Below are 15,564 nucleotides of genomic sequence, written 5' to 3' on the forward strand. Positions count from 1 at the left end.
GATGTGTAAACATGTCTCCCGAATTTCATTTATCTAGCACAATACATCATTGTGTTGGGCCTTCATTTCCCATCATTGTATTTTTAACATGGCGTGGTTAATATGCAACTTGAGGCACGGAACATGGCATGAATTCATGGAGAAAACAAGTATGATGTTCTAATGTACCGTTCGATTAACAGTTACAAATGGTGGTTAGTAAGATATAAATTACTCTTATAATGTATTGTTTTACATTCTTTAAAGGTTTCACTGTATCAACGCAAAACAGGTAAACAGATTAAGAAGAAGCAGGATTATATAAAACTCATTTCAGGTTATATTAAACATAACTTCTAAATTAGGCCTGGCCATCATTATTTTGATCGCGGCATTATTTTTGGCCGATTGCTGAACGGTCTGTGAACGAAAAATATTGAAATCACCTAACTGTGGGACTTTTCATTTCTGATAAATTTCAGTGGAAACTAATTCCTCTGAATTTACAACTAGAACGAAGGCATAAGACGGTTTGTGACGCCATTGATTCCATTTACATCAAAACCGGTTTTAATTGATGATTACTAACCTTCATTTAGACAATTTCGATCATTTTCCGAACTTCTAGAATCACAATCACAAGTATTCTGATTTTGAGACTGAAATCGAAAAATTTGTTGTTGAAGTTTTCAGAGTTTCTCAGGACTTTTAATATAGATTCAGCGAATTCAACAATGTCTGGGCTTTTTCAGTATCTTTCTTCCCCACTGACACAGGTCGTAGACAAAGATTGCCGCATGGAGATACAGTACACTCTTCCCAATGAATAATAGTAATAGTAATATAGTAATACACGACTGTTTAGGCTGCTAGCAGGTCAATTGTAACATTCCATTTTACTGCACCAGACACCAGAATAAACGAGATCACTCGGACGATCTATGGCTGATCGTTTTGATTAATTTTGTCAGGTAAAACCCAAACGTGTTACCAGACATCATTTACATGCCGATATCGTACAATATTGAGTGTCGAATGGATCTTTTACACCCCTTCAGAAAACCCACAACTCCTGCCCGTTTTACACACGCTATCTTGGGATCCGGAAGACAACACTCGACCTCTGACTCATAGAGGGAGAACTCCATTGATAATGCTTCTATTAAGAATGATATAACAACTTCTGGATGTGATTTGTTCTTAAAGAAGTTAGGAAGACGTTCCGAAAAAGTTCACTGAAATGCTATATTCTTGATTTGCATCTACGCATATTTGTGTAAATCAGCATTTCCACACTTCAAACTACGTTAAAACAGCACTCCAGTTTAACGGATCTGAATTTGAAAAGTCCGCTGACGCTGGTTTTAAACAGTATAAGTCTGAATTTGGAAGCCTAGCACATGTCAATTAAAGATAATATTCTGATTAATATGGTACCGTACAGTCTCACAAATTTGACCTAATGTGGAGCGTAATAGTGTCGAATTACGAAAATATTGAGTGGAAGGATTACATAAAGTCCGCCTCCGTGGTGTAGTGGTTAGTGTGATTAGCTGCCACCCCCCACTCCCGGAAGTCCGGATTCGATTCCCGGCTCTGCCACGAAATTTGAAAAGTGGTACGAGGGTTGGAACGGGATCCACTCAGCCTCGGGAGGTCAACTGAGTAGAGGGGGTTCGATTCCCTCCTCAGCCATTCTGGAAGTGGTATTCCGTAGTTTCCCATTTCTCCTCCAGGCAAATGCCGGGATGGTACCTAACTTACGGCCACGGCCTTCTCTCTTCCTAGTCTATCCCTTTCAATCTTCCCATCCCCCTGCGAGGGCCCTGTTCAGCATAGCAGGTGAGGCCGCCTGGGCGAGGTACTGCTCATCCTCCCCAGCTGTATCCCCCGACGCAGACTCTGAAGATCCAGGACACTTCCCCTGAGCCGGTAGAGGTGGGATCCCTCGCTGATGCCGAGGGAAAAACCGACCCTCGAGGGTAAACAGATTAAGAAGAAGAGGGATTATATAAAACTCATTTCAGGTTGTATTAAACATCATTTAACATATAAATTCCGAATGAAAATGTAAAGTCTCATTTAAATAGAATTAAAATAATTTCCAAATGAAGATAATTTTTATGCTTGTGAAACTATTATTTTGTGAAAATTGAGGAATACAATAAGTGATAATTGATGCGAGCTTCCCCATCTTCAATACGTGATACCTAGTGGTAGATAAAAACTTGTCACAGGAACGCTCTGTTCTAAAACGTACTGCCCCTAGTCATACCGCTCGATAAGTGTAAGTTCAGAAAGGAAATAATAAGATTAATATTTACTCACTATGGAAGTAAAATACGCAGATAACCAGTTGTACGGAATGTCGAGTTACCGAGAGTCTAGTTTACGGGACTCTGTCTTGAAACGTTATTAGTGTTCTGTAGAATCTTAAAATATTTTGTGCCGAGCTGAGTAGCTCAGACGGCTGGCCTTCTGACCTCAACTTGGCAGGTTCGATCCTGGTTCAGTCCGGTGGTATGTGAAGGTGCTCAAATACGTCAGCCTCGTGTCTGTAGATTTTCTGGCACGTAAAAGAACTCCCGTGGTTCGAAATTACGGCACCTCGGCGTCTGTCAAAACCGTAAACGTAGTTAGTGGGACGTAAAAACATAAAATTAATTATTAAAATATTTACTGTATTTATATTCTAATCCGTATTTTGTATGATTTAAAATCCGTGAATAAATCTATTTTGATAGTGTGTGTAGAATCCTTTGCATTAGTGCTAGTGATAATTTGGTAAATAGATCATTGCTGCTGTGTCAAAATCGCGAATGTGATAATGATCTTCCAGTCCATTATTTCCCTTATGACATGTCACGCCTCCCAGCCACATCAGTCCATCAGAACAATTTTCGTTGTGTTCATTTTCCTATTAGCGTGTGTAAAGGAAAATAAACCTTGAATACACCACACTCTAGGAGTAGATAAATATGATGTGCAAACATACATTCCTACAGTACGTTACAGTAAGGTGCCCGACTCCATGGCTAAATGGTTAGCGCACTGGCCTTTGGTCACAGGGGTCCCGGGTTCGATTCCCGGTAATGTCGGGAATTCCAACCTTAATTTAATTTCGCTGGCTCGGGGACTGGGTGTATGTGTCGTCCTCATCATCATTTGATCCTCATCATGGCATGCAGGTCGCCTACAGGGGTCAAATTAAAAGACCTGCATCTGGCGAGCCGAACTTGTCCTCGGAAACTCCCGGCAATAAAAGCCATACGCCATTTCATTTCATTTTCAGTAATCAAAATGAATTCAACGAAAATTATTCGGATTAGTCTCCCAGGCAGCTTGACAAAGAATACTGCAACGTATTCGAAATATAGGCGAACAATATTGAATGTACAGAAAACAACAATACGATTCAACCCGAAAGAAGAGCTAATTAACTCTTCATACCGTGGAAGCTTCACGTCTATGGACACATGTTTGATTGCCATCAGTGCAACATATACATTTCTACGCCCCTTAGTTGCAGCTAACAACAGTACCAACCATATTTTTATCTTTTCTCCACCTATTTCCTTGAGCAGTGATCCGGATTAAGTGTTCCCTAAGATCGTATGTTCAACAATCCCCAGTATCCACTCTCAAACAAAAACTAATATTATCTTAACTCAAGTGATTAAGTCGCATCTCGACAAAGGCATTGGAATTGAGTGCCACTTGGAGAAGTCATTAAGAGCACGGATTTCAGTTGAGTCTCTCTCTTGCACCGAGGCAGGAAGTACGAGATGGATCTGGGGAAATATCATATGTATGCAGATGTGGAGCACACACAACGGAGGAAATGACTGTGAAAGGCAGAGCAAGGGCAATGAGGGTGCCGAAAGGAGAAGATTAGACGAGAGATGGAGGGGAAAGAGAGGAACATATCATGCGATACAACTAGAAAGAGAAGGTAGGAATAATTGAAACCGACATTCAGGTAATGAACTTGAAATTAAAATATATTGTGGTGTACGTAAGGAAATTATAAATACGAAGATGCTCAGCCCTTCTCACATTAACTGAAAAGTTGGCATCGTTGTATATTATATAGAAGATGCTATTAACCCTTAGTTTATCTCGTGTGGTCCCTAGGACCTAGAGTGTTGAAAATTATTCAGTAAGTCATCAACATGTATATTTATATTGGGGAAACCGTCCAGCACACGCCATGGTTCTCACTCAGAGAAGAAGAAGTTTGTCCGGCTCTTGGACCTTGGTCTGACAGAGCCAGCGTTCGATTCCCAACCAGATTGTGGATTTTGACCGTGGTCAGTAAATTCTAATGGCTCGGCGAATGGGTGTTTATAATATCTCTGTATTTCACTCCAAACATACCTAAGATTTAACACGTTCCTCTAATACAACTACACACAGTACATGACATGGCAGACGTCAATAGTTATTATTATTATTATTATTATTATTATTATTATTATTATTATTATTATTATTATTATTAATGGAAGGGAAAGGCTTCCATTATCCATCAAATTTCCATTAAATTAGCACTTAATAAAGAGTAGTTAACTCTATCACCAGAAGCCTTTGTACCCAGGAATTATATTAGTATACATTCCTGTTGCAGGCAGTGTGTACACCAGGACCTCTACTCCAGTGTAACTATTGTTTCTATATGTTTAATTTCTTCACCAGGCCGATGACCTTCAATGTTAGGCCCCTTGAAACAACAAGCATCATCACCACCATCATCATCATCATCATCATCATCATCAATTTCTTCACCGGAAATCAAACCATGTTCTTCCAGGTTTATAGGGATTGCCATTAGCGCCTCGGTCAGGAAATCCATTCACACATAATTTTTTAGATATTTTGAGTAGAATATTTTGTCAATTAATCAACATTTTCGATCCCTTTTGGAAACTGAAACATTGCACAACTTTTTAAAATATTTTAAATATTCTTCCAGATACGCCAAACAATGGGATATAAATGTAGGTAATGAAACTAACGCTATTTTAATAATCCGTTGTACTGTACAAGTATATTACAGTAGACTGAACCCTTCCAAATTTTGACGCTTCTTCACATATCAAGTAGTTCTCATACAGGGCCACAATAACATAAATTTTATTCCCACTCTCTCGACATCTTCTTGTTATATGCGGACTGAATCAAAAACAACAAGTTTAAAACTGAAAGTCATTGAATGACAATACATACTGTAAATAAATTCTCCTTATCTCCACAACTGAAATACGGAGGAAGATTTCAACACGTATTTTATCTGTTCCAGTGCTGTTATTGTCCAATGGGTTGATATAGAAAGGATACGTTTCCTCTTTCTCCTTGATCTTCTGATTCAGAACGAGGTTGATCGGATTGTTATAAGACTGCCCCATATTTATTTATACATAATTCCGTATTTCTTTATGTAATCGATATCAATAGACTAGTAGAATACATGCAGGTTATTTCATAAATGAAGTGAATATCATTAGAGTACTATTTCTAAAACTGAGAAATGAAAATTAATATAATTTATTTTAAAATACATAAGATAATAAATATTATCCACCGAATCAATGTACGTGGATGGTTTCTCGCTTTGACTCTAGGCAAATGCCAATATGGCATTTAACATACATAACTGTCTCTTTTTAAATTGTGGCCTATTACTGCCTAATTATAGTCTTTTTAACGGTCAGATATACTTCAAATAAATAAGCAATTAAATGCAAGGCAAGAACTTAGAAATCAAACGGCATTGAAAGAAAATTCTCGTTAGAACATTACAGCCATTGCCTAAACCACTCGCAGTACTAAGTTAGACTCCTGCAGAATGGATTTTGTTTCTGTCGAAGCAAGGGGTTTAAAACGTTCATATGAACCAAAGAAACTAAATAAAATTAAACAAAAGAACAAAAGCAGCAACTCATGTGAGAGGAACAGGAGCGAAAAGGTAATTCAAGAGAGAATGTTTACAGCGAAGAAAGAACTTCGGTTGTAAATGCTACAAGAAGATAAACAGTAATAACTGAAAATAAAAATAATTAATTGTTGTTAACACATTCCCCATTTTTCCCTTATAAATCTTTCCGAAAATCATTCGTAACATGAATATCAAACGAGGTAATTTAATTTTTTTGGTACCCCATTAAAAACGTAGTGTTTTGTGCCACGTTGCAACATATTTCAAATTTGAATTTGACAATATAACTACCTTGGTGTAAATTTCGGATTTGATCATTAAAGGAGTATAGATCTAACAGGTAAAGTATAAGACAAACTAAATAAAAAAAATGGTGTGATAAAGTTATTTCCTCAACTTACATTATTAAGCAGACACTTGACACATTGAAAGAAGAGTGTTAATGTGTTTGAATAGAGTCCCACATTCGAGTACCGTTAAGTAGAATTTCGTTTACGCTGTAGTTATCAATTCTCCTAATGATGCGGTTGAGGTGAAATATTCAGAGCAGATTTTACAACTGCTGCAGTCTTCGAGTGAAACGAAATCACGACAGGTTGAAATAAACAGATAAAACAGATACGTAATAAATGCATCATTTTAGAAGAAATAAGATAAGAAGATGAACGCAAAAGTAAGGTACATACAATTGAAGAAAGTAATCCGCACCTGGAAACAATAATTCCATACTCATTCATGGAACTGAAGTTAATGTTCCACAGAATAAATTTCGATAGGTATAGTTTTAGAATTAGGAAACGAAGATGGATGCAAAACAATTATACATACGGTACAACTGAAACAAGCAGCTGGTACATGAAAGCAATAATTCCATACTAAGTGATGTAACTGAGGTTAATTCTCCAATAAATGGAGTATTGGGGAGTAACACCGAGCAATTTCAGCTGTAACGTAAAGTATCACAGCAGGCCTTGAAGTCTAAACAAGCGTTTTTTTTAGTACGTCGAGATATGGCACCACAAGCCCCGCTATTTTAGGCCATGTTTTTATTTAGAAAAAATGTGCACAAATTGTGCTTCACTCGTTTCTCTCATCTCAATGTATGGTATCGGTCATAAGTTTTTACAAAGTTTACATATGTAGTCTGTTCCTGGATCATGCTAAAAGTTCGATTTGCACAGCTTGTGGTGGAGTTCAAAAAATGATGGAGCACTAGTTCAAGATTTGCCTTTACCTCTTACAACGTTAGAAGTAAAACTGGATGTGACACCTTGAGCTGGCATTACCATGATTACGGCTGGCCAGTCCGTGGTCTGTTTCCATGAAAGAAGAGATTTTTTGAAATGTCACGAAAATGGTTGAATTTAGGGCCTGAAAATTTTGTTTTTGGGGTTCAGATGGACCCCGCGAATATGACCCCTCACAGTGAGAGGCATAAATTGAGCCGTATCCGGTCCTTCAACGATAACTTCGATAATTTATCTATTTTTTGGATTTTATTTTATGTGTCCCCTTACTACATGGAGTTAAAGTTTGAATTTGACAGTATAACTAAGTTTAAGACCCGTCTCAATGTCTCACGGACCATGGTGTAAACTTTGGTACTGTTCACTGGAGGCGTGTAGATTTGTACAACGAACACGCACGCTTACTGTTGAGTTTATAGGTATACATTACAGAGTACCTGACAAAAATTAACAGATAAATTTGACCACACGTGAGGATTAATATGGTTTCTCCTATTCACCACATTATCAATTTACATGTTATAGTCTGTGGTATTTATTCCATGAAAAGAGTGGTTTACTTATGAGAGGGGCATGATTTGTTCGCATTAATTCATGTTCGAACTCGTGAAGAGGAAACCATTTTTCGCGTTATTTCTCGAAATAGGGCTGATCCCATCTCTTTAATTTCGTTTTAATCATATCCTAAAATTATACAAAAAAAGATTAATTCATGAGAATGTACAAGTATTTATGTGAAAGATGACTAATTAAGGATAAATAATATTGATTATCATTCATTATGTAATATACGTTAAAGCAATAATGTAGCCCTAATCAGGATTACATAGGAAATTACTTTTTCACTCTACGTGACAATATCTTTCACGCTATATGACCATACCATTGTATAGAATATTAATACGAGAAATCCTTATTCTGTCTTCTGTTTCCCTTCATACACGTGATATAAGATCGTCATTTTCCATGAATTTCGCTGCATTTTCCCACTTATGGCAAAATAAGTAAATTTGGCTTTAAACAGGCCTTATCGCTTTAATTTGCTGTGATTTTACGAAAACAAATTCACTAATTTGTTAACGAGAATTATATGATTCGTTAAGATATTTCAAAATTGCTTCAAAATATCTTTTGTAGCGTTTATCGTTAATGCGAAAAAATCATGCCTCTACTTATGAGGAACTGGATCAATATCTTCGGAAAACGTCAATATTTTAAGTAGTTTATCTAGCATTAGAAGGCTATTATATCTGTTATTCCAGGTCATTAATGCATACATTGTCCGGCTCCATGACTAAATGGTTAGCGTGCTGGCCTTTGGTCACAGGGGTGCCGGGTTCGATTCCCGACAGGGTCGGGAATTTTAACCATCCATGGTTAATTTCCCTGGCACGGGGGCTGGGTGTATGTGTCATCTTCATTATCATCTCATCCTCATCACGACATGCAGGTCGCCTACGGGAGTCAAATTAAAAGAACTGCACCTGACGAATTGTACATGTCCTCGGACACTCCCGGCACTAAAAGAAAAGTGTACGCGTCCCTTCACCCACTAAAATATCATCAAAATATGCTGCCACTAAACATGAGAATTAGGCTTATAAATACTATTATCCTCCCTATATTTTCCTACTGTGACGTAGTACTAATTGATGCCACAAGAGAACAACTAAACCGATTACAACGTGCTATGAACTCGTGTATTAGATTTATCTTTTCCTTACGCTATGATGTTCATGTTACCCCTTATTATCGACAACTTTCCCTTCTAAAATTTGAACAATATAGAAACCTCCACGTGGCAGTATTAATCTTTCGAGTATTAAAGGAGAATATCCCATACTACTTATCTTCACAACTCAATTTCCTATCCTCTTTCCACCAACATAACACACGCTCTGGCAGTACACTTGCTATCCCTCTCAGCAGGTCAGCAGCATTTAGCCGTTCCTTTGTTGCAAATGGAGCTAGAATATGAAATTCTCTCCCCCCACAACATTAGAGCCATACAATCCTTAAATTCCTTCAAGTTGTCTTGCCGTGAGCATCTCCTCGATGTGTGCCGCCAGGCTGAATGAATCTGGTAGAGTGAATGTGTGTATGAAAGTACGTTTACTGTGCTTAGGGTATTTATTGTCAATCAACTTTTAATTTGTAACGATAGTTTAAGACATGACTAAGAATATTTATAGAGTTTATGTTATTTTGTTTCATATTTTGTTTCTAGTTTGTAATGGTAGTTTTAAGATAATATTATGAATATTGCTCTCAGTTGTACAATGTTAATGAAGTGTGGTTAAGTGTAAGAGAGGACCATGAGTCCTAACTTAGCCACTACAAATAAAGGCAAATATAATAATAATAATAATAATAATAATAAAAGCCATACGCCATTTCATTTCATTTCAATGGATACATTATACAGTAATATAGGCGTTAAAAATTAGGTCTCTACGACCCCATTGTACTTCAAATATATTTCAGTTTTAATACCTTCTGTCCTTTATATGTATATGGCGAGTGCAAGAGGAATGTTACGTACAGACCTGTAGCTCAGATACTACAGTCGATAGAGAAGAATTAACTACGCCACTGCAGTGCAGTGGCAGAGCATCAGACACAAAATCCTAAGGTCGTTGGATCAGTTCTCACTAGTGTCCAATTGGCTGGGGATCTGTGTGAAATTAGGGTCATCAATTTCTCGTCACCATTGTAAACCATACGATAAATGTATAAGTGATTGTCAACTATGTATACTAGGTCAGTAGCGTCATCTTTACGTTGCTGTAAGAACACAAACTCCTAGTTACATGTAATTTATACGCTGATAAGTGGATCGATTGTAAATCTCTTTCGGTGAACGCGCGTAATAATTCATAAATTTAAATGCAAGTGCACTCAGTTTCCACTCGTTAAAGCGTGCGCGATGACAATATACAAGTCGCAAGGCGGTATTTATAATTCATGAGCAACAGTTAGTTTAGCTCGCACTGAGCCGCGCTACTTCTAACCAACCGAACTACAAACCACATGTTTTACAACTAACACGGCAAGGAAAACAAGGATTAACGAACCGAGTTTACTCGCCTACTATGTCACGATATCGAAACCATCGGTGATATTTCACACGAGCTCGTGCCGGAGGAGTCACACCCTATAGCGCTCCCGCTGTGCACATTTAACATTCAGTACCTACTGTATGTGTTCACTTGGAAGATCTGGCTACCGATTTCGTGTTACTTCTTGGCAGTGGCGGTTCGTAACATTTTACTCTGGCAGGGCTGTACCGTCATCTCCTCCCCCCACCCCCTTTCCAATGGTCCAATTTTCACTGGCCAGCGCCACGATAATTGTAGATGAAAATTAATATAATAATAATAATAATAATAATAATAATAATAATAATATGACACTGGCTAAATACTGTAGGTATCTTCTTCCGAGGCAGAACGATCACGTAGCGAACGAAAATCAGATAATATCGCAAAGCGGAAAAGAGTAGAAACTTAAAGCATCGCAAATCCGAAAGCATTACAATCTACATACCCTTAAAACATCGACAATAAACATATACTTATGTTCACAAAACCACTAAATTCATGACTCGATATACTTTTCAGGTTGAGGTTAAAAAAAAAAACAGGCTAATATATTACAAAACATGTAGGGAAGTGAAGTGTGATGACAGCAGAGCGAACACCACTAACAAGAAAACTGAACAACTGGATCCGGAAAACGATGCTAGTAGATTACGAAATGTCAGTCAATTGTTATTATAAGTATAAAGTTCGTACTTTGATGATTATGATGATGATGATGATAATGACGGGATGAAGATACACATGAAAATAATACAAGAAAGTAGGTAACGATACCTTAGCTGACTTGCTTGTATACAAAATTCATTCTCATCTCCTGTTCTGCGAAGTGGTTGATGACACGTTCGTTGAAGTTAGGAACTGCCAACAGCTGTTTCTCGATGGTGCACATAGCAAGCGCGTTAAGTCGGTCTTCCTTCATGGTATTCCTAGTGAACGACTTAATCCTTTTCAGCGTACAGAAGCACCTTTCATTTTCTGACGTCATCGGAATTGTACAAACGTTAGCCGGCTAACAGCTACTGCAATCACGGCTACTCCTGTTTCACTGATCACAAACGACAATGACATTCACGAGAACAATGCACGCCCGAGTTCCTTTCGGCTTCCTCAAATCTCAAAGCAATGTGACTAACGTACAAATAGTGCCGTCACCTTATGATTAGATTTTAAATCTTTATTTTAGCTTATTTTTAGAACGGAATTGTTTAAATAGTCAGTCTAATGGAATCCATTGTTTTGTAAACAGTTTTGGAATTAACCTCTAACAACAGTTAACGTAAGACGTGTGGGAAAAGGCCTGGGTACATTGTAAAGTGGTTGGCGGCATTGCTACGGGCTCTGCCGGACAGACCAAGTATTAACTGCTCTAAGCATACAGCCCGCCTGCACTCTTCCTTCCCCTGACAAGCCCAAATCGTCTTCCAAGGCTCCTCCCGCACCCCTCACTCTTGTTAAACTCTAGGAGCTTACCGAGGGCTCTCCTGCCAGCACCCGACCGCCTAATGTCTAAAGAGAAAACATCGTGCTTGGTGAACGGATGCCACGGTCAGACAGCCTTTGCCATGTCTTTGAAAATAAAAAAGCGAAACGTTTACAGCCAAAACAATAAAGATAACATTGACTGACTGAATAACACACTACCATAAGTTAGACTTTGCTACATTTGTCCATCTCTTTATATAATCAGCTACGGAGTGAAATCATGTTACCGGTACGTGTTTTAGTAAAAGCGGCGGGGCGGCGCCCAAAAGCCCTTCATGTACGAACCGCCACTGCTTCTTGGTAAGATCATGGTTCTGAGCGAAACGTGGGACAATAGTAGCCACGTATCACATTACTTTTTGGTTTAAAAGAAACACAATCAAAGTCGTTGCAGTCGGGATCTTTGAAAAGGAAGAATAATCGTCTACTTTACAATCAGTAGAGCGCGTACTGTTCAAATTCGATCGTCATTCTGGACTAGTGAAACGAATCTCTACTACGCATGATAGTGTCCGAGATATTTGTGCCTTCGAAAGTCAAATCAATGATGAACCAGCGTTCCTTGTCGCTGCACACATTCCACCAGACAACATAGAACGTCAATTGAGGTATTTGTTCGAGTTAAATCTCATGGCGAACAGCCCCAAATCTCCTAATGTCATAGAAACTGGTCGTGAGAACCAGTATCATTTAGTAGCTGTCGTAATTGCTGGTGGTTTGAACACCAAACTGAAGTCAGCACCTAGACGGGAGCATCTCTCCTTCATGCGTGATACGTTCGCCCTCGAATTAAACAACGCAACAGCTACTTCCTCTATCTATGTTCCAATAGCATACAGATTGTAAAAAAAGGAATGGTTCACATCCATATGTGTAATAATGTATCCAAATTCAGATGTCGCCAGTAATATAGCCTATCTATATAAATAAAATCGTAACGACCGCGTGTCTGTACACTGACTATTTTGGCGAAATTTCCGTACAGTTATCCGTTTCAGGTGTAATAATGAAAATCTGCATAATTTTTAGCTTTGGTGTCTGTTTGTCGGTTTGTCTGTTTGTCGGTTTGCCTGTCTGTCTCTTTGTCTGTCAATCGGGAGACAGTGGGTTCGAACCCCACTGTCGGCAGCCCTTAAGATGGTTTTCCATGGTTTCCCATTTTCACACCAGGCAAATGCTGGGGCTATACCTTAATTAAGGACACGGCCGATTCCTTCCCATTCCTAGGTCTTTCCTATCTCGTCGTCGCCATAAGACATATCTGTGTCGGTGCGACGTAAAGCAAATAGCAAAAAAAAAAAAAGTTAGTCTGTCCTTCTATAACGTAAAAACTACTGTATATATTTCCACCAAACTTTATATTTAGAATCCATATGTCCTTGGGTAGGTTTTAGCGCAAATATTGTTTAAAAATCCCTGAAGTGAGTGGGGAATTTTACGAAACCAAAACCGTAATTTTGCACTCTCTCAATATATACACAACCAAACTTAATGGAAATCTACCTGCCTTAATGAAAATTAATTTCTAAACCTTTTTTTCTCATGTGAATTATTTTGATAACAGGATTAATAAGGGAGATATCAGTAACGGACCGTTTTTCGGTACAAGTCCCACCGGACTTAACGCAAGAGCGTATTTCTTACAACTTGAAAACTACTCAAGATATTTGAACCAAACTTTATATATAGCATCCATCTGTCCAAGGGCAGGTATCTTTGTTGACTGTTAGTTTGTTTGTTCGTTTGTTTGTCTGTTTGTCTGTCTTTCTATAACTTGAAAACTACTGGATATATTTCCACCAAACTTCATATACAGAATCCACCTGTCCTTGGGTAGGTTTCAAGGCAAATATTGTTTCTAAATCCCTGAACTGATTGGGGTTTATACGAAACCGAAACCGTGATTTTGCACTCCCTCAAAATATACACAGCCCAACTTAATGGAAATCTACCTGTCTTAATTGAAATTAATTTCTAAACCTTTTTTTTCTTATGTGCATCATTTCGATACCAGGATTAATAACGGAGTTGTCATTAACGGATCGTTTTTCGGTACAATTCCCACCGGACTTAACGCAAGAGCGGGTGCGCGTAAACCGTTTTTCTTACAACTTGAAAACTACTGAAGATATTTAAACCAAACTTTATATTTAGCATCCACCTATCCAAGGGTAGGTTTTAAAATCAATAGTATTTTAAATTCCCGGAATGGACTGGGGTTTTATAAGGGACCGAAATGGTGATTTTACTCTCCCACAATATATAAAGTACAAGACCAATCTGACTTGAAATCGATCAAACTTGTTGGAAATTCAATTCTAATTTATTTTTCCCATGTGCATTTTTCAAGAGGAGGATTAATAAGGGAGATACCATGAAAGGTCGGTTTCTTAGGCTAAGTCTAGCGGACATAGCCCGAAAGGTGTTATACGTGGAGCAGAATTCCTTATCTACACAAATCATATCGTAACGACCATGTGTCTGTGCAGTGAATATTTTGGCTAAATTTTCTTACAGCTTTCCGTTTAAGGTTTAATAATGACCATCTGCATATTTTCTAGCTATAGTTTCCTGGAAGTCCTACATTTTACCCACCTCGCCCAAATTCAAGATTGTCTCACAATCTGCCACACGAGCTGAAAAATTGAAATTAAGCAAAATTACACATCTTATCCGGTAACCTACGGAAAACTTTCAAGATATTTAAATATTTCACTTTGTATGCCGAAGAATATCGAAATATAGGCAAATGACGGTGCAGATTTTCGTTTCGAGGCATTTCGCGGCTAAACGGTAAATCCTATCACAAAACGGATGGCACAAACTCCGTTTAATTTCGAGTGATCTACAACTTTGGTCCTGTGATATTTTGTCGTCTCTCTCCCTTATAGGGTAGATTTGGCTGTATATTTCGATTGTTCGTAAATTTTGTGGTTTTTTACACGTTTGTTACTTAGATTGACACACATATAAGAAAGATTCATCGAATTTGGCACGCACATTGACACGACCAATAGCTATATGCAAACCAAATTTCATGATTCCGGATTCCACTTTGTGAAAAATAATGTAAAATGATAGAAATGTACCCAAATTTCACCCCATTCGAATAACTTAACCCAATCGAACCCATAAATATGTGAGATACGATAAAATGTTTTAACACCAAACATGTAGAGCGATAAAAGGGACGTCTGAGGGTGCAAACCGTTTGTTGGTATGATGTACCGTTTAGGAGCAGTAAATCTCGAAATGAAGGTTTGCACTTTCAAACGTGCCCATCCTTATCTGTCATCTATATAAATATAATCGCAACAACCGTCTGTCTATACATTGGCTATTTTGGCGGAATTTCCGTACAGTTATCCGTTTCAGTTGTAATAATGACCATCTGCATATTTCTTAACTTTAGTATCTGTCGGTTTGATTGTATGAGTTTTTATAACTTGAAAACTACTGAATATATTTCTACCAAACTTGATATTTAGAATCCACCTGTTCTTGTGTAGGTTTCATGGTCAATATTATTTCTGAATACATAAACTTACTGGGGGTTTATCCGAAACCGGAATCATGATTTTTCACTTCCTCAAAATTTGCACATCCGAAATTAATCGAAATCTATAATCCTTAATGGAAATCCATTTCTAAAACTTTTTTTTCTCATGTGAATTTTTCGACAGGAGGATTAATAAGTGAGATATCATGAACGGTTGGTTTTGCAGGTTAAATCCAGCGGACGTAGCCAAAAGGTGTTGTACGTGGTGCAGATTCCTTATCTATCTATATAAATAAAATCGTAACGACTGTGTGTGCCTGT

This window comes from Anabrus simplex, chromosome 1 (genome assembly GCF_040414725.1).
Source record: "Anabrus simplex isolate iqAnaSimp1 chromosome 1, ASM4041472v1, whole genome shotgun sequence".
NCBI classification, from domain to species: domain Eukaryota; kingdom Metazoa; phylum Arthropoda; class Insecta; order Orthoptera; family Tettigoniidae; genus Anabrus; species Anabrus simplex.